Genomic DNA, 26,391 nt, shown 5'->3' on the forward strand with positions numbered 1-26,391 from the left:
AAAAGGTTCGCCATCGCTGCCATAGAGGGAAGGGAGAAAGAAAGAAAGAAAGAAAGAAAGAAAAACAGAAAAAAGAAAGAAAAACAGCACAGCAGTTTAGGGCTAGAAGGCTACTTGGAGGTCATCTAGTTCAACCCCCCTCTCAGCAGGAAACCTTACATTATCTGGATTATTTTGGTGCTTCTAACAGAGAACCTTCTTAGCGAAGGTTGTAGAGAGTGTGGTGGCACAGCAATTCCCATGGCACCTGGAGGAAACCGATTATCTAGACCCGTGCCAATCCGGTTTCCGACCCGGTCACAGCACGGAGACGGCCTTGGTCGCATTGGTTGATGATCTCTGGAGGGCCAGAGATAGGGGTTGTTCCTCTATCCTGGTCCTATTAGATCTATCAGCGGCTTTTGATACCATCGATCATGGTATCCTACTGCGCCGGCTGGAGGGGATGGGAGTAAGGGGCACCATTTTACGGTGGTTCGGCTCCTACCTCTCCGACCGGACGCAATGTGTGTTGGCAGGGGAGCAGAGGTCGACCCTGAGGTCGCTCACTTGTGGGGTGCCGCAGGGGTCGGTCCTCTCACCCCTTCTGTTCAACACATATGTGAAGCCACTGGGTGAGATCATCCGTGGTTTTGGGGTCGGATACCACCTGTACGCTGATGACACACAGCTGTACATTTCCACCCCAAACCACCCCAACGAGGCTGTCGAAATGATGTCCCGGTGTTTGGAAGCCGTTCGGGTCTGGATGGGGGACAACAGACTCAGGCTCAACCCCTCCAAGACAGAGTGGCTGTGGTTACCGGCGCCTCGGTTCAACCAGTGGACTCCATCGCTGGCCATAGGGGGCGAGCAACTGCCCCCTGTGGAACGGGCGCGCAATTTGGGCGTCCTCCTAGATGCCCGGCTGTCGATGGATGACCATGTGGCAGCCGTGGCAAGGGGGGCGTTCCACCAGGTTCGCCTGGTGCGCCAATTGCGCCCCCTATTGGACCGGGATGCCTTACGCACAGTCACTCATGCGCTGGTGACGTCCCGTCTGGACTACTGCAATGCTCTCTACATGGGGCTCCCCTTGAGATGCACCCGAAGACTACAGCTAGTTCAGAATGCAGCCGCGCAGGCTATCATGGGGAGTACTAGGTACTCCCACATAACACCTCTCCTGCGCGAGCTGCACTGGCTGCCTGTGGTTTTTCGGGTGCGTTTCAAGGTGTTGATCACCATCTTCAAAGCGCTCCATGGCACAGGACCTAGTTACCTGTGGGATCACATCCTACTGCATACATCCCTGCGACCAATTCGCTCTCACAGGGAGGGACTCCTCCGAGTGCCGTCCACCAAGCAATGCCAACGGGCAGTGCCCAGGAGTAGAGCCTTCTCTGTGATGGGCCCAACCCTCTGGAATAACCTCCCCCCCGATATCAGAACTACTACCGACCTCCGCTCCTTCTGACAGAAACTTAAGACCCACCTGTTCCAATTAGCTGGCCTGGCCCATTTATAGTCCCATTTATACCTCCTGGGAAATATTTTATCCTGGGATAGTTTTTAGGGGTGTTTTTTAATGTATTTTAAATTTTTGAATTTTAAATCTAACTTTAACTATTACTGTACAGTAAACTGTGTGTTACCTCCTCCAGTCACACCTGTATTTATTTTGTATTTATATTATGTATATTTATTGTTTTTAATATGAATGTACACCGCCCCGTCCCTTCTGGGAGAGGGTGCGGTCTAGAAATCAAATAAAAGTTAAAGTTAAAGTTAAGAAAATTGCCAGAAAGGAGAAGTAGTTTACTAGGACAAGGCTGCCATGCAGAGGAAGGCAGAGATAGTCCTTGACCACAATTGAGCCCAACATTTTGGTTGCTAAGCAAGAGCATTGTTAAGTGAGCTTCACTACATTTTACAAGTTGGCCACGCCCATCCAGTCACATGACTGCCAAGCCATGCCCACAAAATAGGCCACACCCACATAATAGGTAGTAAAAAAATTGAAACCCACCTCTGCCTCCTCGTTTATCAACAGGTCTTGCCCCGTTCAGTTTGTAATAATCCTTGCCCTGCTGGCTATCAGATGAAAAAGAAAGAAGGTGAAAAATTTTGCTGCTATGATTGTGATCCATGTTCTGATGGGAAGTTCTCAAATATATCAGGTAAATTATTCCACCCTACCCTACCCTATCTACCCTACCCTACTCTACCCTACCCTACTCTACCCTACCCTACTCTACCCTACCCAATCTACCCTACCCTATCAAACTGTACTCTACTCTACTCTACTCTACTCTACTCAATTCTACTCTACTCTGTCTACTCAACTCAACTTAGCTCAACTTTACTCAACTTTACCCTACCATACGCTACTCTACTCTACTCTATATCAGGGTTTCAAGTAATATGCCAAGCAAACAGAATCCTACTCTCCTCTGCTCTGCTCTGCTCTACTCTACTCTGTGACATTTTTTTTCAGTGCAAAATTGGCCACATAGTAAATTATATATGTAGTTGTGTTGTTCCCCCCCCCCCCATTTCAGTACCAATTCTCATAGTGTAATACTTCACAAGATAGTATACATAAAATTGGGTAACATCACAGTCAACTTTAAAGTGATGTGTTTGTCACTCCATAAGATGCACCTGACCATACGACACATTCCCATTTTCTGCCTCTATGTGTCTTGTGTTCCACCTCCACGAGTCCCATTTTTGGCCTCTTGAGAGTGAAATGTAGCAGTTAACTATTCCAATCACCAAAATCCTCCTTGGAATTTTTAAAAGACTGGTTAGAAAATCCAGGTAAGCATTCCCTTCATCTCTGCCTGAATATATCTCCAAACAGCTCTGTGAGTCAAAGGGAGTCAGAGTGTGTGCCACAACTGAAAAATAATGGGAGTCCCTGGCTTACACCCATTCTTTTAGTGTCTGTTCACATCCACCACGGCCATGCCTATGCCCACCCCTGCCACGCCCAACCCCAGCCATGCCCCACCACTATGATAGGCTGGCTGCTAAAGCAAGGTCATGGCACATATTTGACAGTAAATCAGGGAGACTGTAATTGTGGGGTCTGTCTGGCAAGAACAAAGAATGCTTAGCAATAGGAAATATGCATGTGTAAAGCTTGTAGCAATTATGGGTAATTAGACAACTTGCAGACCTCAGCTCAAAGTTAGGGATGGCCTTCAGCAAATGAAATGTGTATTATATAACTTCTGGGGCATTCATTAGCCAAGGCTTAGGAATGGGACAGCTATAGACCACTAGAACAAATTGTAGAATGATTACTAAAATGTTTATTAGATGATATTTCTTGTTATCGCACCTTGTCCCGGCTTCTCCTTTAGTGAAAATGTGTAAAGCTTACTTAATCCTTTGTTCTTGGTTCTTGGCCTTTTGACCAGGAACCCATTTTTTTCTTGGAGTACTCCAATAAAAAGCAATCAGAAAACCTGCACCTTGTGTCTGGTGACCATCAGCTTTGACAACAGGCTCATACCTGAATTGAGGATCACAATCACCCCTGGACCTCCAAGGCCAAACACAACCCCTCATGCGGCCCTCAATGAAATCAGTGACACTGAACAGTAAAAAATTTGACTTGCCACAAGATGGGGCTCAACACATAACAAAGAACAGCAACAGTATATACGTAACTATAAGTTGGAGGCATGACAGTCACTTTAACATATTTGGACGTCAACTCGCAAAATTCTCCAGTCAGAATTATGAGACTTCATAAAGTGGCTAGGTTTAAAAAGCACTGATCTAATGCAATCTATATTTCACTTGGTACTAAATCTATCATGAAGGGTTAAATTCCATGTTTCATTTCTTATTTGCAGACATGATTGCCTGTTCTGAATGTCCAGAAGATGAATATCCAAGTAAGGACAAAGTTCGATGCATCCCCAAAATCATAACCTTTTTAACTTATCAAGAACCTTTGGGGATCAGTTTAGTTCTGTTTGCTCTTCTTTTTTCAATCATTACCATATTCACACTTGGAATATTTATTAAGTATAAAGACACCCCCATTGTTAAAGCTAACAACAAGGATCTCACCTACACTCTCCTCATCTCCCTTCTGCTTTGCTTCCTCTCCTCTTTTCTCTTCCTTGGAAAACCTCTCCAAGTGATATGCTTTCTTCGACAATCCATCTTTGGCATTATCTTCTCCATGGCCATTTCTTCTGTGTTGGCCAAAACCATCATGGTCATTGCAGCGTTCATGGCCACCAAACCAGGCTCTGGCATGAGAAAATGGTTGGGGAAAAGACTATCCATCTTAATTGTTTTATCTAGCTCCTTCATTCAAGCAGGCATTTGCCTGGCATGGATGATCACTTCTCCCCCCTTTCCAGAACTTAACATGCAATCAACGACTGAAGAGATCATAGCAGAATGTAACGAAGGGTCTGTTGTGATGTTTTACCTTGTCTTGGGTTACATGGGGTTTCTGTCTCTTGTCAGCTTCATGGTGGCTTTCCTGGCTAGGAACCTGCCTGACACATTCAATGAAACCAAGTTCATCACTTTCAGCATGCTGGTGTTTTGTAGTGTTTGGTTAACTTTTGTTCCCACTTATTTGAGCACCAAAGGAAAGTATATGGTAGCTGTGGAGATCTTCTCCATCTTAGCTTCTAGTGCTGGGTTATTGGGATGTATCTTTTTCCCCAAATGCTTCATTATTTTGCTGAGGCCTGAGCTCAACAGCAAAGGACAACTTGTAATGAAAAAGCATTTCTGACTATTAAATCATGACTTATTGATATATGCTGTGATTTTATGATTGTCTCCTAAAATGAAAATGGAGCTCATTTATTAACTGTTGACTTTATCAATACTGTACATCCCTACTATGTATAACTTTTTATGAATAATAATAATAATAATAATAATAATAATAATAATAATAATAATAATAATAATAATAATAGGAATTGAAATGCCCAATGGCCAACTAATTAAATGCAACAAAAATGAAGCCTACAAATACTTAGGCATTCTGCAGTTAGATAACATCAAACATGGAGAAGTAAAAACTATTGTCAGGAGAGAGTACACCAACAGAGTTAGGAAAATTTTGAAATCTAAATTAAATGGTGGAAATACAATCAAGGCCATAAATACCTGGGCAATACCAGTTATAAGATACACAACTGGTATAGTTAACTGGACACAAACTGATTTGGACATTTTGGACCCAAAAAACAGGAAACTAATGACAATGCACTACAGTTTACATCCACGCAGTGACACTGATAGACTATACCTGCCCCGAAAATCAGGTGACAGAGGATTATTACAAGTGAAGCAAATAGTTGAAGAAGAAAAACATGCACTGGCTGATTATTTAAAAGAAAGTCAAGAACATCTATTAATCGAAGTAAAGAACAAAAATCTACCGAAGGCCCAACAGACAAAACAAGAATACAGAAAAGATGTGATAAAATCAAGAATGGAGAGTTGGCAGAACAAAACATTACATGGTCAATTTCTGGAAAAAATAAAAGATAAAATGGACAGTAAAAAAACTTGGTTATGGTTAACAACAGGTACATTAAAGAAAGAAACAGAGTCACTAATCCTGGCTATCCGAACAAATGCCATTAAGGCCAAAATCGAAAAATCCTCTGATGATGCCAAATGCAGACTCTGCAAAGAAGTTGATGAAACTGTTGACCACATGCTCAGCTGCTGTAAAAAAATCGTGCAGACTGATTATAAATTGCGGCACAATTCAGTAGCACAAATGATCCACTGGAATTTGTGCAAAAATTATAATATTAAAACAACAACAACAAACTGGTGAGAACATAAGCCTGAAAAAGTCACCGAAAATTAGATGGTCAAGATCCTGTGGGATTTCCGTATACAAACAGACAAAATACTAGCGCATAACACGGCAGACATCACACTGGTTGAGAAAAATAAGGTTACAATCATAGACATCGCAATACCAGGTGATAGCAGGGTTGACGAGAAGGAATATGAAAAAAATCACGAAATACCAGGACTTAAAAATCAAAATTCAACGATTATGGCACAAACCAGCAGTGGTAATTCCACTGGTAATCGGCACACTGGGTTCTATTCCAAAAGCACTGGAATTACATTTAAAACAGTTAAAAATTGACAAAATCACCATCAGTCAAATGCCAAAAGCTGCACTGCTTGGATCTGCATGTATATTACGAAAATACGTTACGACGTCCTAGGCCCCTGGGTGGGGCCCGACTAGTAATCAATGCCAAATCCGGCGAAACAACTGGCCGCTGTGATACAATTGTATAATAATAATAATAATAATAATAATAATAATAATAATAATAATAATAATAATAATAATAATAATAATAATAATAATAATAATAATAATAATAATAATAATAATAATAATAATAATAATAATAATAATTAATAATAATAATAATAATAATAATAATAATAATAATAATAATAATAATAATAATAATAATAATAATAATAATAATAATAATAATAATAATAATCTTTCACTATATCATGAGTGACTCTGCTTTTAATGAAGTATTTTTTTAAAAAAATTCTGATCATTTACATTAGGTTTGTCAAACTTGATTTCATCGAGGGATGCTGGTTTTACTACCAGTTCACAACCTGTGCGCAATGTGTGTATGCCAGATGTGCACTGTTGCACTTTTCAATGTAAATTGTTCTGTGCGCATGCACAGAAAAATTTACAGTGAACTGTGCACACACAATCACTAAAATCCAAAATGGTGGCGGCCCGAGCCTGACTTCCGCTACCTGTTCGGCAACCCACCTCTGGATTTATCAGATGAGAAATATTAAAACCACCCGATTTGTTACGTGAAATAATTTAGCTTTTTTTTTTAAAAAAAAAGGTTCCCTGTGAAGTATTTGTAAGAGGTTATCAAGGAAAACACAGCTGATTTTCAAAAGAGTATTTTAGAAATCACCACATAATTGAGGCTGAGAGGAATTGGGTAGATGGACATTCTGCATTTTTCTAGGACATGTTGAAGGCATAGGATTGTGTTTGTTTCTTTAATCTGACGACTAGGTTCAAGGAAACATAGATTCAAGATTCAATACATTAAGTATTCTTGGGTGATTAATAGAGTTGAAATGAAAGTATTGGAAGAAATATCCATCTGGGTCAGTTCCAAGAGAGAAGAAAGACAGTGGAAACATGGAGACTGATTGGAAAAATGGTTAATTGATGGACAGGACCACATGGGTTTGAGGTTCTGGGCAGCTGACCCTGTGGAGTTTAGAATGTGGGTTATTTATACCTTCTCTTGAGCCTTGCCCTTGAGCTTCCTGTTCCTGCGCAAGAAATGTATTCTATTGGTTGTAGTCAGACTCCCGTGCTAGGAGTTTGTCTGAGATAAGATTGGTGGAAGCCTAGAGGGTGATGTAATGTCCCCAGGTGATTTTGCAATGCACTGAGCCATGCTGCTAGATTATTCTATTATATCCTGGAGGATCATGTCTTAATCCGACCACCAGAGGTGGGTTGCAATTTTTTTTTACTACCGGTTCTGTCATGCTCCTGCATGCACGCGATGCTTCTGCACATGCTGGGTGGAGCCTCCTGCTGCCGCTACTATCAGTTCGCCCGATCCGGGCCAAACCAGCAGCAACCCACCTCTGCCAATCACCCTGGAGCTGAGGGTCTTTTGTTTTGTAGATTGTCTGGCCCAGTCCTTCTCAATGGGCACCAAATATCTGCTGGGGGCAGCGAGCTGAAGCTCTGAGTTTCTGACTCTCTTCAGATTTCTATTTCTCTTTTAGGGGAAATATAATATTTTGCCTTTTTAATATTTCCTACAATATTTCTGTCAGTGTTCCAAATATCATGCAGAATTTAATCATTGTGCAAAGCAAAGTTATCCTTAAAACTCCAATTTAATAAGACAGACATGTTGGCATTATGCTGTGAAATTTCAACTCTAATGTACATCCTGTGGGTTCACCCAGTTGAAAGTTCATCATCTATCCCCACACCCCATAATTCATCACATGGTCCAATCTTCATCTTCCACGCTGGCATGTACACCCCTCTTCTTCCGGCCAAGTGTCAAGGTGCGGAGACAAAAGACGACCTTGAGCTTCTAAGAAAATCCATAACAAGACATTCCACAATCCTACTCCTTTCTATTCCCCCTCCCAACTACTACACTAATGAAACAGCATAAGAAATTAATAAAAAGTGTGGCAGGCCAAAGATCCTAAAAGGAACAGAACTACAGGCCTGACAATTTCATTCTTTTGGAGGGGTGGGTGCTAACTTTCTGCAAAAGGAAAGTAGCATGAAAGTTAGCTCAAGCCCTTAGAGAAAAGCTGTGATGGGTCTTCATGGAAAAAAACAAACCAGATATGCCAAGAAATTGGGCAGTGGTGGGATTCAGTCATTTTGCACCTATTCGGGAGAACCGGTTGTTAACTTTCTAAGCAGTTCGGAGAACCGGTTGTTGGAAGAAATCTCACTTTGTTTTTTTCCCCACTTTACAGGGATAATCCTGTAAGGAAGGCAGGAAGGAAACATTCTGGTGTTGTTTCTAGCCTAATCTTTATTGCCCTGCTTACAGAAACTGCATCTCCTGTTAACCCTTATTACATTGTAACAGCTAAGGCGAAGTGCCCAGCGACGGGAGTGACTTTGAGTTGGCTATGCCCACCCAGTCACATGGCCACTGAACCCCGTCTACCTAGCTGGTCATTAGGGCAGAGAACCAGTTGTTAAATTGCTTGAATCTGACCTCTGAAAGAGGGGTCCATCAGGATAAGCAAATATTGCCCATGGACTCATCTTCTACATCATATCAATATCAGTGTAAAAGAACAAGGAATCCCTAGAGTATATAATTCCTTTATGTGCTATCTGTGAAAAAACGGTTGTCTCCAAAGATGCAACATAGTGCAATGAACTAATAACCCTTCAAACCCAGGAGATCCCATTAGGCAGAAGTGACTGTTTATTGGCAAATTAAGCTAAATGATTCTTCTTGGTGCTTCGTGCAAGAGCTCCAGCAGCTTTCGGTGGGGGGAAAAATATTGAGAAATAAATTCATAAGTCAATCTGGAAGTCAGTACCGATGAGGGTATAAATCTTCTCGCTTCTGCAGTCGAGGGAAGAGAAGCAGGTAGGATATTATCCCTTTGGATTCCAGTGGTGATTTCCATTCATTGGGATGTGCTTGTCTATCAGGCTGGTTTTGCTGAAAGCATCTCCTGATTTGTCTCCAAAAAGAATTTTATTGGTTTTGCAAAGTTTTTAGGAAAGGGGTATTGGATATGTGTACAAATTTTGACAGCTACATCGTGCAGGAAATGGTATCCCCCCCAAGACTCATAACTTTTACAAAATGATAAACAAGATGTTATTACTTAACTAGATTTTGACAGCTTATTCTTACATTGTATCTTTCAATAATTTCAAGCATTTACTTTGTATCATACAAAAACATTCATTATATCAGCAATTGCATTATTTTTCTAGCTTACTTTTGTGATCTGAGTTTTCTCTTTGTTGTCTCTTCCTCCCCGCCTGCCAGCAAAGCCTCGGCACCTCCCATATCTTGTGTAGTGTCCTCCGCTTTGTCTAGGAGAACTTTGTTTTTTTCCATGAAGGCCTCCGCCTCCATAGTTGTGTTCATTCTAACTCTACCGCCCTCCCAGAAAATCAGCATACCTTCTGGCATAAGCCACCGGAACCAAAATCCTTTATCAAATAATTTTTTTAGCTAAATGTGCATATTTTTTTCTCTTATCTCTTACTTTCTTCGGTATTTGTTTCAGAATGGCTATCTCTCTGTCCTTGTATTTTAATGTTTGCCCCCTTTGTGCCCCCAGAATCTCATCTCTTGTAGCCTTTCTAAGAAATTTAATATGAACCTCTCTTGGAACATTGTGTGTTCTGGCATAAGCCGAATATCTCCTGATTTGGCAGTTGTGTTCATTCATTTAGCTTTGCTCAACTTGTTGGCGTCAATCAGGGGAATGAAGGAAATAATATGAGTACATGTATTTACATGATCTGACATCCAGCCCTTGCTTATCAATGGAGACCAAGTGGAGCAAGTGGCCAGTTTTAAGTTTCTGGATGTTATTATTAAAATATGTCCTGACCTGGGGCACTCACATTTTAAGAAGATGTTGGATAGCCATCTGTCTGAAATGGTATAGGGTTTCCTGCCTAGGCAGGAGGTTGGACTAGAAGACCTCCAAGGTCCCTTCCAACTCTACTATTGTATTGTATTGTATTGGATGTGAAAAGGAAGAAACATGTTTTTTTTTTAAATTGAGAACATTGCAACACTGGTCAAAAGGACCCAGCTGAGATGCTACAACCTGAGACTTCTCAGGACACAACAACTGAATGAAAAACTGCTGGTGATTTATCCATTTCCAAATTAATGATGGAACTAAGGGATAGAGTGGAAACAGAGTCTTATAAGATACGGAACAGGTGGTATAATTGGCTCAAAAAGAGATGTACTGTAAAATTAATGCATAATGACTGTATAGAAAATATAGCAAAAGGAGATGGTATATATTCAAAAACCAATAGAGATCTAAATGTAGTATATATGTTGTATATATTGTAAAAAGAATAAATATGAAACAAGGAGTATGAAACAGTATGTATGAAACAACAGGCCGTTGAATGGAAAATTAGAATCTAGGGAAAAAAGAATACCGATAGCGGAAAGCTGTAAAAGTGTAATTGTGGTTTTAATGTTTAAAAATGCTGAATAAGAATGAATTAAAAAGAAAAAACTGCCGGTGACCTTCTACTGCTGCATCATAGAGAGTATTTTAATTCCCTGCATCTTTGTATGGCAGGTAGGACAGTGCTCCAGAGGGTCAACATCATTGCCCAGACGATCACATGTTGCCCTCTCCCCTCTTTGGAAGAGTTTTATAGCTCCTGCTGCCTTAAGCAAGTTCAAAACTTTCGGGTTTTTCAATTTCAATTATATAGAATGTGAAGGATATGTCTTTGTGTTTTCATTTTTATAGTTATAAAGCACTCTGAAGACTGCATTTAATTTCGTTGTACAATGTGCGATGACAATAAACTAAACTAAGCTAATTACCTGAACGTGTTCCCAGATTTTATAGCTGATGAAAAATCGTCCCACCGTACGCAGGGTTGGGATTGTGAATGGGTACAAAGAACCTCCTCTGAAGAAAATGTGGAGGGTAATGTTCCTACTCTGGTTGCTGGTTGACTTGAAAGGTCAGGCTGAAGCGATGTCTTGCCCCAGAAGCGATCCGTTGCCGATCCTTCACAAATGGTACAAGCCAGGAAACCTCATCATTGGTGGGATCACAGCTCAGATTGTATATGTACTGGAGGAGCTCTCTTTTGATGAGCATCCTTCACAGAAATCATCTATGCCACCGCTGTAAGAAATTCTCTTTTCCTTTTTTTCTTTCCACATGTCATTTGAAACTGCAGGATGGTTGATAGGATAGAAGAGTACAGAATAGAACATAATAGAATAGTACACAACAGAACAGAATAGTGGAATGGAATGGAACAGAACAGAACAGAATAATGGAATGGAATGGAACAGAACAGAACAGAACAGAATAATGGAATGGAATGGAACGGAATAGAACAGAACAGAACAGAATAATGGAATAGAATAGAATAGAACAGAATAGAACAGAATAGAATAGTACACAACAGAACAGTATAATGGAATGGATTAGAGACACAAGGAATTTGTCTTTGAAGCATATGCTCTCAGTGAACAAGATGCATTCGTCAAGAGTCATAAGGTACAGCACTAAATGGAATGGAATGGAATAAAATAGAATAGAATAGAATAGAATAGAATTCTTTGTTGGCCACGTGTGATTGGACACACAAGGAATTTGTCTTTGGTGCATATGCTCTCAGTGTACATAAAAAGCCAAGATACATTCGTCAAGAATCATAAGGTACAACAATTAATGATAGTCTTAGGGTACAAATAAGCAATCAGGAAACAATCAATATCAAGATAAATCGTAAGGACAAAAGCAATAAAGTTACTGTCCTGCAATCATAAGTGGCAGGAGATGGGTGATAGGAACAATGAGAAGACTAATAGTAATAGTAATGCAGCCTTAGTGAATAGTTTGACAGTGGTGAGGGGATTATTTGTTTAGCAGAGAGATGGCGTTCGGGAAAAAACTGTTCTTGTGTCTAGTTGTCTTGGTGTGCAGTGCTCTATAGTGTCATTTTGAGAGTAGGAGTTGAAACAATTTATGTCCAGGATGTGAGGGGTCTGTAGATATTTTCACAGACTTCAGTTTGAATCATGCAGTGTACAGGTCCTCAGTGGAAGGCAGGTTGGTAGTAATTGTTTTTTCTGCAATTCTGATTATCCTCTGAAGTCTATGTCTTTCTTGTTGGGCTGCAGAACCAAACCAGACAGTTATGGAGGTGCAGATGACAGACTCAATAATTCCTCTCAGATACAATAAAGGGAATACATATTTAATTTTGCACGTGTTAACAGCAGCTAGAATTGTGTTTGCACAACAGTGGGAAAGCGAAGAGATTCCTACAGAGGAAAATGTAATGAAAAAAAAATTGGAATATGCAGAAATGAATAGATTAACACTTAAAATTAAGGAGAAGGATCATCTTCTTCTTTTCCTTTCTTTCTTTCTTTCTTCTTCTTCTTCTTCTTCTTCTTCTTCTTCTTCTTCTTCTTCTTCTTCTTCTTCTTCTTCTTCTTCGGGTGCGTTTCAAGGTGCTGATTACCATCTTTAAAGCGCTCCATGGCACGGGACCTAGTTACTTGCGGGATCGCATCCTCCCACATACATCCCTGCGGCCAATTCGCTCACACAGGGAGGGACTTCTCCTGGTGCCGTCCACTAGGCAATGCCAACGGGCGACACCAAGGAGTAGGGCCTTCTCTGTGATGGGCCCAACCCTCTGGAATGACCTCCCCCCCGACATTAGAACCACTTCTGACCTCCGCTCCTTCCGGCAAAAATTGAAGACTCACCTGTTCCGATTAGCAGGCCTGGCATAATTACAACTGTCCCTCCTGGCAAATGTATTATTATCTGGTTATTTTAGGGTTTTTTAATCTGTTGTGTCTGTTTTAGGGATTTTAAAAAATTATATTTATTCAGCTTTGTACAGTTCTTTTAATTGCATTTTAACCTCCTCCAAACTGTACATATTTAATTTTTTATTGTATTTTTGTGATATTCTCTATGGACTGTACACCGCCCCGAGTCCCTTCTGGGAGAGGGGGCGGTCTAGAAGCACAAATAAATTGAAATTGAATTGAATTCTCCTTCTCCTCCTCCTCCTCCTCCTCCTCCTCCTCCTTCTTCTCCTCCTCTTCCTCTTCCTCCTCTCTCTCCTCTCCTCCATTATTTCCATCTCTACAATTGAATTGCACATCATGGTTTCTGGCAAACTAGCCCAGTTGTTGAGGTAGTTTCATCATCTACCAAATGCTTCTCATTGGTCTTTATATCTGATGCTCATCACAATGTGAAAGTTTCATAGTGTAGTTGTTATTGTTGCTTCACACAATGCATTTGACTTGCCTCAATCCTCGATATTTCACTTATGCCTGAATTATGTTTTCAGGGCTGTTTTAAAGTTTTATCAGTATTCCCTGAGTTTGGCATTTGCGGTGAAACAGATCAATTCAAATCCAAAACTCTTATCTAACATTACCCTGGGATTTTTCATCTGTGATAACTATTTTGATGCCCAGCTGACTTACCGATCCACTTTGGAACTGCTCTTCCGATCTGATCAGTTGGCTTTCAACTACAGATGTAACGCCAAAGAGAATCTGGTTGTGGCCATCATTGGAGGATTTGGTGCTGATATCTCATTCTTCATGTCAAATATCATCAGTCTTTATAAAATCTCACAGGTAAGATATATTGTATATATTGATATGTATGAAATGCAAAACTGAAGGGAACAGGTAGCAATTATTATCTCCCCTAGTGAGGGGATAAACCAGGAAATCAAGAGTAACAGAATTGGACGGGACTTTGGAAGTCTTCTAATTCAACCCCCTGTTCACGCAGGAGATCCTATACCATTCCAGACAAATGACTGTCTAATTTCTTCTAAAAACTTCCAGTGATGGAGCATTCATAACCTGTGGAGGAAACCTGTCCCACTGGTTAATTGTTCTTGTTTCAGGAAATTTCTCCTTAGTTCTAGGCTGCAAAAACAGAGGGAAAGAATCAAGATCACGTGAAGTATTAATACCACTTTATAATGCCTTAGTAAGGCCACACTTAGAGTACTGCATTCAGTTTTGGTTGTCACAAAGTAAAAAAGATGTGGAGACTCTAGAAAGAGTGCAGAGAAGAACAACAAAGAGGATTAGGGGACTGGAGGCTAATACTTATGAAGAATGGTTGCAAGAACTTGGCATGTCTAGTTTAATGAAAAGAAGGACTAGGGGAGACATGATAGCAGTGTTCCAATATCTCAGAGGTTGCCACAAAGAAGAGGGAGTCAAACTATACTCCAAGGCACCTGAGGGCAGGACAAGAAGCAATGGGTGGGAACTAATCAAGGAGAGAAGCAACTTAGAACTAAGGAGAAATTTCCTGACAGTTAGAACAAATAATCAGTGGAACAACTTGCCCCCAGAAGTTGTGAATGCTCCAACACTGGGAGTTTTTAAGAAGAGAGATTGGATAACCATTTGTCTGAAGTGGTGTACCTCCAAGATCCCTTCCAACTCTGTTATTCTGTTCTGTTCTGTTCTGTTCTGTTCTGTTCTGTTCTGTTCTATTCTATTCTATTCTATTCTATTCTATTCTATTCTATTCAGAACAACTTGCCTATGAATGCTCCAACTATGGAAGTTTTTAAGAAGAGATGTGATTGGACAACAATTTGTCTGAAACGATATAGAGTTTCCTGCCTGAATAGGGGTTGGACTAGAAGACCTCCAAGGTTCATTCCAACTCTTATTCTGTTGTTCTTCTCTTCTTGATTAGTTTTTAATCCACTGCTTCTTGTTCTGCCTTCAGGTGCTTTGGAGAATAGGTTTGATTCTTCTTTGTGGCAGCCTCTTAGATATTGTAACATTGCTATATGTCTTTCTTTTCATTAAACTACACATATTCCTATTCATCTGAGAAAATGAGACTAGAATATGTCTTCTTCATAGCCTGTTTCCCTAAAATCAATCTTATTGATTAGGGTGCTTGGTGTTATAAATGGACTCAAGTAGAAATTAGATTCAATTTCAGTGATACATCAAAAATCCAAATTAATCCAAACTAAGAATTGCAATTATGTCATATCTATTGAATAACATTGCAGAAAGTAGATTCACAATGTAAGTTAGTGTATGTTCGCAAATGGAACCTGTGACTTTTCTCAGCCAAACTTATGGGGTTGCTTATATTAATTGAAAAAGAGGCAAATAAGCCAATCTTCCATTTATTTAGCATTTAGTGCATAGCAATCACAATAATGAGAGCTTTATTTAGATTTGAAAATGGAAGCCCATGGAAGAAAATAACTTGAAAAAAATGTATGTATTGTTTGAGGCCTTTGAATGATGGTGCTGGAGAAGACTCCTGCGAGTCCCTTGGACTGCAAGGCGATCCAACTGGTCAGTCCTAGAAGAGATCAACCCTGACTGCTCTTGAGAAGGCCAGATCCTGAAGATGAAACTCAAATACTTTGGCCACCTGATGAGAAGGAAGGACTCCCTGGAGAAGAGCCTCATGCTGGGAAAGATGGAGGGCAAAAGAAGAGAATTGGGTGGCTGGATGGAGTCACTAAAGCAGTCAGTGTGACCTTAAACGGACTCTGGGGGATGGTAGAGGACAGGAAGGCCTGGAGGAATGTTTCATTTCATTTCATTTCATTTATTTAGTTTGTCAAACATGTACAAGATAACAGGTATAAGTATAAACCTGGACATGAACAAGGAAATCAGTACAAATAAATGGGGACAATAAGACAGGGACAGTAGGCAACGCTGGTGCGCTTATGCACGCCTCCTTTACGGACCTCTTAGGAATGGGGTGAGGTCCATGGTAGACAATTTAAGGTTGAAGCTGTGAGGGTTTGAGGATGTAACAATGGAGTCAGGTAGAACATTCCAGGTGTTGACCACTCTGTTGCTGAAATCATATTTTCTGCAATCAAATTTGGAGTCTTTTACCTTGAGTTTGTATCTATAGTTTGCCCGTGTATTATTGCGATTAAAGCTAAAATAGTCATTGGCAGGTAGGACGTTTTAGCAGATAATATTGTGTACTAAGCTTAGGTCAGACTATAGGCGGCATAGTTCCAGGGTGTCCAAGCCCAAAATTTGGAGCCTGGTGGCATAAGGGATTCTATTGTGAGCAAAGGAGTGGAGTAGTCTTCTCGTGAAATAGCTCTGGACTTGCTTGATCGTATTAATGTCCGATATGCAGTGTGGATTCCAGGCAGATGAGCTATATTCAAGAATTGGTCTGGCAAAGGTTTTGTATGCCTGAGTTTGCAGTACAATATTACGGGAGAAGAAGTTTTGTAAGATTAGATTAACAACTCTAATATGGTAAGGGCACACTTGGAATCCTACATACAGTTTTGGCCGCCACAATGTAGAAAAGATGTGTAGACTCTAGAAAGAGTGCAGAGAAGAGCAACAAAGATGATTAGGAGACTGGAGACTAAAACATATGAAGAACGGTTGCAGGAACTGGGTATGTCTAGCTTAAGAGAAAGAAGGACTAGGGAAGACATGATAGCAGTCTTCCAATATCTCAGGGGTTGCCCCAAAGAAGAGGGAGTCAAACTATTCTCCAAGGCACCTGAGGGTAGAACAAGAAGCAATGGGTGGAAACTAATCAAGGAGAGAAGCAACTTAGAACTGAGGAGGAATTTCCTGACAGTGAGAACAATTAATCAGTGGAACAGAAGTTGCCTCCAGAAGTTGTGAATGCCCCAACACTGGAAGTCTTTAAGAAGATGTTGGATAGCCGTTTGTCTGAAATGGTAGACGGTTTCCTGCCTAGGCAGGAGGTTGGATTAGAAGATCTCCAAGTCCCTTCCAACTCTGCTATTGCATTGTAATTATATAGTTATATTATTAATAATAATAATAATAATAATAAATATTTATTTCTTAGCCGCACCCTCTCCCGAAGGACTCGGGGCGGCGTACAACAAAACATAGGAAATAAATATATCGACATACATATAACAAAACATATACCAAGACATATATACGACATATACAAGGAGGAGGTGAACTGATAGATAAAAACAAGTAAAAACACAATGTTTAAAAACCCCTAAATAAATTGAATGCAATTAAAATACCCCAAATAAAAAACCCGTCAGGAGCGATATAGTTGGATCAAAGTTGAGCCAGGCCAGCAACTTGAAAAAGGTGGGTCTTGAGCTTTACACGAAAGGAGCGGAGGTCAGAGGTATTCCTAATATCCGGGGGGAGGTCATTCCACAGGGCTGGGCCCGCCACAGAGAAGGCTCTACTCCTAGGCGCCGCCCCTCGACACTGTCTGGTGGACGGCACCTGGAGGAGGCCCTCTCTGTGCGAGCGGATTGGTCGCAGGGATGTATGGGGCAGAATACGATCCCGCAAGTAACTAGGTCCTAAGCCATGGAGCGCTTTAAAGATTGTTATCAAAACCTTGAAACGCACCCGATAGACCACAGGAAGCCAGTGCAGCTCGCGCAGGAATGGTGTCACATGGGAGTACCTAGTACTCCCCATAATTACCCGCGCGGCTGCGTTCTGGACCAACTGTAGCCTCCGGGTGCATTTCAAGGGAAGCCCCATGTAGAGAGCGTTACAGTAGTCCAAGCGAGACGTCACCAGCGCATGAGTGACTGTGCGTAAGGCGTCCCGGTCCAGTAGGGGGCGCAATTGGCGCACCAGGCGAACCTGGTGGAACGCCCCCCTTGCCACGGCTGTCACATGGTCATCCATGGACAGCCGGGCATCCAGGAGGACGCCCAAATTGCGCACCCGCTCCACGGGGGCAAGTTGAATGCCCCCGATGGCCAATGATGGAATTAATTGGCTGAACCGGGGAGCCGGTACCCATAGCCACTCCGTCTTGGAGGGGTTGAGTTTGAGTCGGTTGTCATCCATCCAGATCCGTACGGCTTCCACACACCGGGACATCACTTCGATGGCCTCGTTGGGGTGGTTCGGGGTGGAAAAGTACAGCTGAGTATCATCAGCGTACAGATGGTATCCCACCCCGAAACCACGGATGATCTCACCCAGCGGCTTCATATATGTGTTGAACAGGAGTGGCGAGAGGACCGACCCTGTGGCACCCCACAAGTAATACTATTAATAGTATTGTGATGAATATTGTAACAAATATGTGGATTTTGATTGTTTAAAACCCAGATCTCACACTGTTCGGCAGAAATGAAAAGCGGCGTAAATAAAATAAATAAAACATTAAAAAAAGAAAGAAATCCCATGCATAATAAAGCCAATTGCACCTTTCATTTTAGCTCGCTTATGGCTCCTTTGCTCCCAAGAAGCATGGAACAAAGATGGCTGCTTCTTTTTACAGCATGGCCCCCAATGAAACCCTTCAGGTTTTGGGGATCATCTATTTGCTGAAGCACTTCCGATGGCTGTGGGTTGGTCTTATCATTCTGGATGACGAGAGTGGAGACAATTTCCTCCGAGCCCTGGATCCGCTTCTTTCTGAGAACGGGATCTGCTCTGCCTTTGTGGAGAGATTTCCTAAACAAGCATTTTTTTCTATTTTTCAAGATACTCTAGTGCATAGGCTACAACTTTCGATGAATGACCCCAAAATCAATACATTCATTTTCTATGGGGAAAGCACAACTGTCATGATTTTGTTTCTGTTCATGAGATATTCAGAAGAAAGCCGTGGGAAAATGTGGGTTCTGACAGCTCAAATGGATTTAACGTTAACAAGTCTGCATCGACCCTCTGATTTGCAATTGTTTGACGGAGCAATTTCCTTTGGTATCCACTCCAATGAACTGCCAGGCTTCGATGAATTCCTTTGGGCCATCAAGCCATTCCAGACCGAACGAGCCACTTTGTTCAAAGAGTTTTGGGAGCAAGGTTTCGATTGCATCTTTTCAGAGAGCAATAAACCGGCCAAAAGTGAGGAAGCGTGTACTGGGAGGGAAGATCCCAAAAAGCTGCCTGGTGATCTATTGGAAATGACCGGCCACAGCTACAGTATCTACAATGCAGTCTATGCTGTAGCCCATGCTGTTCATAGCATGAACTTACTTAGGTCTAAACACAAAAGAGTAGCCGAGGGAACAAGGGACGAACTTCAAGATCAAGACATCTGGAAGGTAGTAGCTGGTGAATGAAATAGCCCCATTGCCAGGAGAAGATTGCTACCATGTACCCTCTTTCCCTGAAAATAAGACCTCCCGGATAATAAGCCCAATTGGGCTTTTGAGTCCATGTGCTCAAATAAGCCCTCCCCTAAAATAAGCCCTCCCGAAAATATTGCAACACAACAGCTGCGACCGTGCTCACCACCTCCAGCACCTCAAAAAAAATAACACCTCCCTGAAAATAATGCCAAGCGCTTATTTTTTTTGGGGGGGGGGGGAAGAAAATAAGACCCTGTCTTATTTTTGGGGAAATATGGTACAGCTATACTGAGTTTCTTTCTTTTCCTCTTTCTCCAATTAGTAAACTTACATAGAAACTGACAGTCGCTTTTGCAACGCCATTAATATCGAATGTTGGTATGATTTTCTCTCTCTCTTCGGGACGCGGTGGCTTAGTGGCTAAGACACTGAGCTTGTCAATCAGAAAGGTTGGCAGTTCTGCAGTTTGAATCCCTAGCACCGCGTAACGGAGTGAGCTCCTGTTACTTGTCCCAGCTTCTGCCAACCTAGTTAAAATTGATTGACAATAATCAATGGGATTTAAGTAATGCCATTTTCATTTTTATAAAGATCGATTTAGAAAATCTTGATGTTATCCAATGCTTTATTTCCTCTTATTTGCTACCTCTCTGTGTTATTTAGCTTCACTGGTTTCTTCAAGACCTTTCGTTTAATAATTCGCTTGGAGAAACGGTGTCCCTCAACACTGATGGAGAAGTGCTTTCTGGATTTGATATTACAAATTTTGTCATTTTTCCAAACAACTCCTACCATAAAGTGAAAATTGGAAAGATGGATTTAAAAACACTCGAAGGACAGACATTTTTGATTCATGAACATTTAATTGTGTGGCCCAGCTATTTTAATCAGGTATGCATTTTGAGGTATTTTATTATTCTGGATAAAAGATTTGGTGATCAGAGATGAGTTTTATTATACAACCTGTGATTAAATTTCAATAATAATAAAATAATAAATATTAAAGGACGGATTCAGAAACCAGTCATAGCAGGGTATCCAAAATGACTGTCTGCCTTCGCAGAGTTTATTGATTTTTTTATACAGTTTTAACAAGCAGCAAAGAGTAAATAGCAACAGCATCGATATTGGTGTATTTTCCTTGTCAATCTTTAAGAACATCCCAGCCAGGATAGAGTCTCCCATATCTTGATGGTTCCTGGTGATGCCCGGTGGTGCTAATTAGGTAAGCTCTTAGACATTTGAGGTAAACAGGCACTGAGGCATGGCAGTTTGCTGTGCATGGCCTCTACGTAACCTTTATATGACCTCTATCTCTACAATTAAAAAATAAATGAGAGGAAAATCAAAATATTTCCCACCAGTGATGGGTTGAAGGCGGTACGCCCCAGTACGGGGCCTACTCGCCCGCCCGCTCACACTCCTTACCTGTCTTTAAAGTCTTCAATGTTTCCACACACAAGCACGGCACATACAGTGCCTGTGCGACGCTCCACCGAGCAGCTGGACGGCTCACGGAAGCATCGCTGCATGGCAAGATGCATGCATGCACACTGCATATGTCCATGTAGACGCCTCTGGGCCCATTCCAACCACTGCTTCCCACCCACTTTTGACAGTTGATAAGAAGCTTGAGAGTTAGAGAGCTGTCAAATATAGTATATTTTGGGTTCACCAGACCTGAGAAAGCAATGCTTTTGACTTACAGAACACAGATTAAGAGAGTTGGAAGGGACCTTAGAGATGTTCTAAGATGCTCAAGCACAGTGACATGCAGTGAGGTTTATGACTGGTGAGGCTGGTGACATCATCAGGAAGGCGGGGAATGGGACCACGTGTGCAGGAGGCTGAGGCAGCACACGTGGTCCCATTCCCCACCTTCCTGATTCAACATGAAGGGGACCGTGGAGCGCGAGCCGGCGGAGTGCGCTCCGCAGTCCCCTTCATGTTGACTCAGGAAGGCAGGGAATCGGACCACATGTGCCTTTTCCCTTTTCCTTTTTTTTTTCCTTTCATGATGAGAGTGGTGAGGCTCTGCCTTCCCTGCCTCCCCTGACCGCACATCCCTGCTCAAGCAGGAGAGTACCATTCTAGACAAATCTCTTTTTAAAGATCTCTAGTGATGGAGCACAAAATACAAGCCATTCCACTGGTTATTTTTTTTCCCCTCAGAGAAAGGAAATTCCTTCTTAATTCGAGGTTGGATCTCTCTCTGTTAAGTTTCCATCCACTATTTCTTGTCTAGTCCTCAGGTCCTTTGAAAAATAGGCTGGGTCCCTCCTCTCTGAGACAAACATCTCAAAAATTTACCTCAGACCAGCATTACTCAAGTGTTCAGTCAGATTTCCATCTTTATTTATCAACAGGTTTTGCCCATTTCACTGTGTAATGACCCCTGTCCTGCCGGCTCTCAGAAGAAGAAAAAAGAAGGGCAGAAATTTTGCTGTTATGATTGTGATCCATGCTCTGACGGGAAGATGACAAACATGTTGGGTAATTTTTTTCTCTGTCTTATTCTACTGTGTGATGCTACTTTTTTTATTATTAAATATTTTTTTTAAAAAAAACAAACGAAGCAGAACAACACATACAAAACAGAACACACACACACACATAGGAAAAAAAAAACTTTCCACAATTTCGTCAAGCATGTCGTTTGGTTACAAGCTTTTGGGCATCAGTTTTTAAAGTTGAGAATGAAATCACTGGTTATCCATTAAACATATAAATGCTTCACTGTCATTGAGCATTATGTGTTCAAGTTGCCGTTAATATTCTTTCATTTCTAACAGCCCTTACTTTCTTGAATCCATAATGTTCTATTAAGTAACAATAAATCTTTATGGAATTATAATATCACCTATCTCTAAAAAAGAAAAAGAGAAATTAAGGGGGGGGGAAAGATGTGTGATGTTACTTTTGTTTTACTGCAAAACTGACAGGATCATACATTTTATATACCGTATACCTGATTTGTTCAATGCCAATGCAAATTCTCTCACGATGGTATACGTTAGCCCACTTACCTTTAATAGTGGCTCAATAGCAATGTGAGCGCCTGCATCCACATTCGCGCACAACACCTCTGCTCAGGTGCAGTACCTCCTCTGCATGCACAGAGCATCAAAAAGGTAAGGTAAGCAAACAGTGAGGGGGGAATCCACTGTGCTATGCAATTTATATTAGCTAGAAAGCAGGAAATCTAATTAATATAAATTGTGCATCACAGCTGATCGTCGGAAAAAACGGTTCGCCCTAACTGGTTTTGTTAAGTAAGTAAGCTCCCCGTTAGGAGAGCGAGTGTGTAGAGAAGCATAATGAGAGTGGTATGGAAGAACACACTCAAACCAGCATACAGGGACACCGAATAGTATAAAATACAGTAGTTTACTATGTGGAAATATAGAGGTATGCAGAGTCCAAGTCAGTTATCAATGTTCTCAGTTAAGGAATGATCCTTTGAACACAGTCCAGTATCATATCATCAGTTTAGCACACAAAGTAGCTAACAGTAGCAAAAACACAGTATCTCACAATACATCCACCAATAAGCATCTAATAAACAGAGAGCTAACAGTCCTTCTGGCTCCCTCTTATGGCTGCTTGAGGTAACAACAACCAATCACATTACAGCAGTACTTAAAGCTACAGTACTACCATCCTGGTTTATATATTGCTAACCCAACTGTTAGCTTACATTCCTAACAGGTTTCATTTATTTTACTACTGTTTCGGGTGAACCAGTAGCATTTTTACTATCGAACTACTCTGAACCAGTAACATTTCACTCCTGATATACGTAAAACTGAGTAAGGCAGCAGTGAGAAGCTATTTGCTAAAATGAACAACAACAACAACACAAATAGGTGAGATAGAGGCCCTGGATCAAATCATCCAGACTTATATATTTCACTTGATACTATATCAATAACCTTCTACTTTCAGACATGATTGCCTGTTCTGAATGTCCAGAAGATCAATATCCAAATAAGGACAAAACTGAATGCATTCCAAAAGCCATCACCTACCTAATGTTTGAAGAATCTCTCGGAATCAGCTTAGTTGTGATTGCTGTTTTATTTTCAGTCATGACCATGTTCATACTTGGAATATTTATCAAGCATAAGGACACCCCTATTGTTAAAGCAAACAACAAGGACCTCACCTACACACTCCTCATCTCCCTTCTGCTTTGCTTCCTCTCATCATTTCTTTTCCTTGGAAAACCTCTCCAAGTGATATGCTTCCTTCAACAATCTACATTTGGCATTATCTTCTCTGTGGCCATTTCTTCTGTGTTGGCCAAAACCATCATGGTCATTGCAGCATTCATGGCTACCAAACCAGGATCTGGCATGAGAAAATGGTTGGGGAAAAAACTGTCCTTCTTAATTGTTTTTTCTGGGTCCTTCATTCAAGCAGGCATTTGTCTGGTATGGATGATCACTTCTCCCCCTTTTCCAGAACTTAACATGCAATCAGTGGCTGAAGAGATCATAGCAGAATGTAACGAAGGGTCTGTTGTGATGTTTTATCTTGTCGTGGGCTACATGGGGTTTCTGTCTCTCATCAGCTTCATGGTGGCTTTTCTGGCTAGGAACCTGCCAGACACATTCAATGAAGCCAAGTTCATCACTTTTAGCATGCTGATGTTTTGTAGTGTTTGGTTATCATTTTTCCCCACCTACTTGAGCACCAAAGGGAAGTATATGGTAGCTGTGGAGATCTTCTCCATCTTAGCCTCTAGTGCTGGTTTATTGGGATGTATCTTTTTCCCCAAATGCTTCATTATTTTGCTGAGGCCTGAGCTCAACAGCAAAGGACAACTTGCAAAGAGAAACATTTCTGACTATTAAATCATGGCTTATATATATCTGCTATGGAATGGAATTCATAGAAGAAATTATCTTTTAAGAATCAAAACAGGGCTTGTGTATTATACAATACAATAGCAGAGTTGGAAGGAACCTTGGAGGTCTTCTAGTCCAACCCCCTGCCTAGGCAGGAAACGCTATACCATTTCAGACAAATGGCTGTCCAACATCTTCTTAAAGACTTCCAGTGTTGGGGCATTCACGACTTCTGGAGGCAACTTCTGTTCCACTGATTAATTGTTTAACTGTCAGGAAATTTCTCCTCAGTTCTAACTTGCTTCTCTCCTTGATTAGTTTCCACCCATTGCTTCTTGTTCTACACTCAGGTGCCTTGGAGAATAGTTTGACTCCCTTTTCTTTGTGGCAACCCCTGAGATATTCAAACACTGCTATCATGTCGCCCCCCCCCTAGTCTTTCTTTTCATTAAATTAGACATGTCCAATTCCTGCAACCATTTTTCCTATGTTTTAGCATATTTGTTGCTCTTCTCTGCACTCTTTCTAGAATATCAACTTCCTTTTTACATCGTAGCGACCAAAACTGAATGCCTTATTCCAAATATGGCCTTACCAAGGCCTTATAAAGTGGTATTAACACTTCATGTGATCTTGATTCTTTCCCTCTGTTGATGCAGCCTAGAACTGTGTTGGCTTTTTTGGCCGCTGCCGCACACGGCTGGCTCATATTTATATGGTTGTCCACTAGGACTCCAAGATCCCTCTAACAGTTACTACTATTGACCAAGATACCACCTATACTGTACCTATGCATTTTGTTTTTCTTGACTAAATGTAGAACCTTACTCTTTTCACCATTGAATTTCATTTTATTAGATAGTGCCCAATGTTCACATTTGTCTGTCAAGTTTACTGATACTGTATATCCCTGACATGTATAAGATTGTGGATCAATTTTTTATGAATGGAAATGCAGAATAAAATCTTTTACTGTATCATGAGCAGTAATAAGACAATATTTCCTTTTAGTTCTATTTACATGACCTGTTCAATCAATGGAATAATTAGGTCTTCTTCAAAATGTATCTCAGAAATAAATTTTGGAACTTATTGTCTTAAAGAGAACCCTTAAGTCTTTGAGTTAAAAGGATGTCAAAATATCTCAGTAATAGAAATGCATTTGTATTTTCCCCAATTTATTCCTATCTCCTCTTCACTTAATTTCCAATTTCCAAGTTGGAGGAAGACAAATATTCACAACCATTTGTTAACATTCATTTTCTCTTTGACTCCTTGAAGAAGTGGTGAAAAGTCAGAAAATAGTGGCAGGAAACAAATTGAGAAGAAGAAAAGAAAAGAAAAGGAAGGATAAAAAAATGTTATAAACAAACACGGATTTGACCCCTAGAAGAAGTGGTGAAAAGTCAGAAAATAGTGGCAGGAAACAAATTGAGAAGAAAAAAAGAAAAGAAAAGGAAGGATAAAAAATGTTATAAACAAACATGGATTTTCTTAAAAGAAATTTGAAGTAAATGTAACAATGTATATTTAGTTACAACAAAAAGGTAGTTCTTAACTTATGACCATTTTTTGACTGACTGTTAAATGGTGAGGGAGAAAAGGGGGACTTATGACCCATGACAGGGACGTGCGGTCAGGGGAGGCAGGGGAGGCAGAGCCTCACCGCTCTCATCATGAAAAAAAAAGGGAAAAGGGAAAAGGCGCTGAGGAGCCTCGGGGTATGGGACTGCGCGAGCCGCAGTCCCCTTCATGTTGACTCAGGAAGGCGGGGAATGGGACCACGTGTGCAGGACAGAGGGAGGTGCAGGAGGCCCCTCTAGCTTCAGCCTCCCTCCTGCATACGTGGTCCCATTCCCCGCTTTCTGTTGGGTTCTGATGCCGGAGCTCATGTTCCAGGGCGAATGCGCATGCACGAGCGGCTCCCTTCCTCGCACTGAGCAATGTCAGATTTACGGGAAGTTGCTCGCGAAAGCAGAAAGTGCGACGGACTTTTCGGACCGTCGGCTACTGTTTCCTTGCCAGCTCGCTCGCGAAACCGACTTGGAAACCGAGTTGTGGCCGGCGTCTTGTTAAGAATTCCCCGGCTTCCTGATGACGTCACTAGCCTCACCAGCCATAAACCTCACCGCACGTCCCTGACCCATGAATATATTTAGAGTCTTT

Source organism: Natrix helvetica, assembly GCF_964273705.1.
Source record: "Natrix helvetica genome assembly, chromosome: Z".
In the NCBI taxonomy this organism is placed as follows: domain Eukaryota; kingdom Metazoa; phylum Chordata; class Lepidosauria; order Squamata; family Natricidae; genus Natrix; species Natrix helvetica.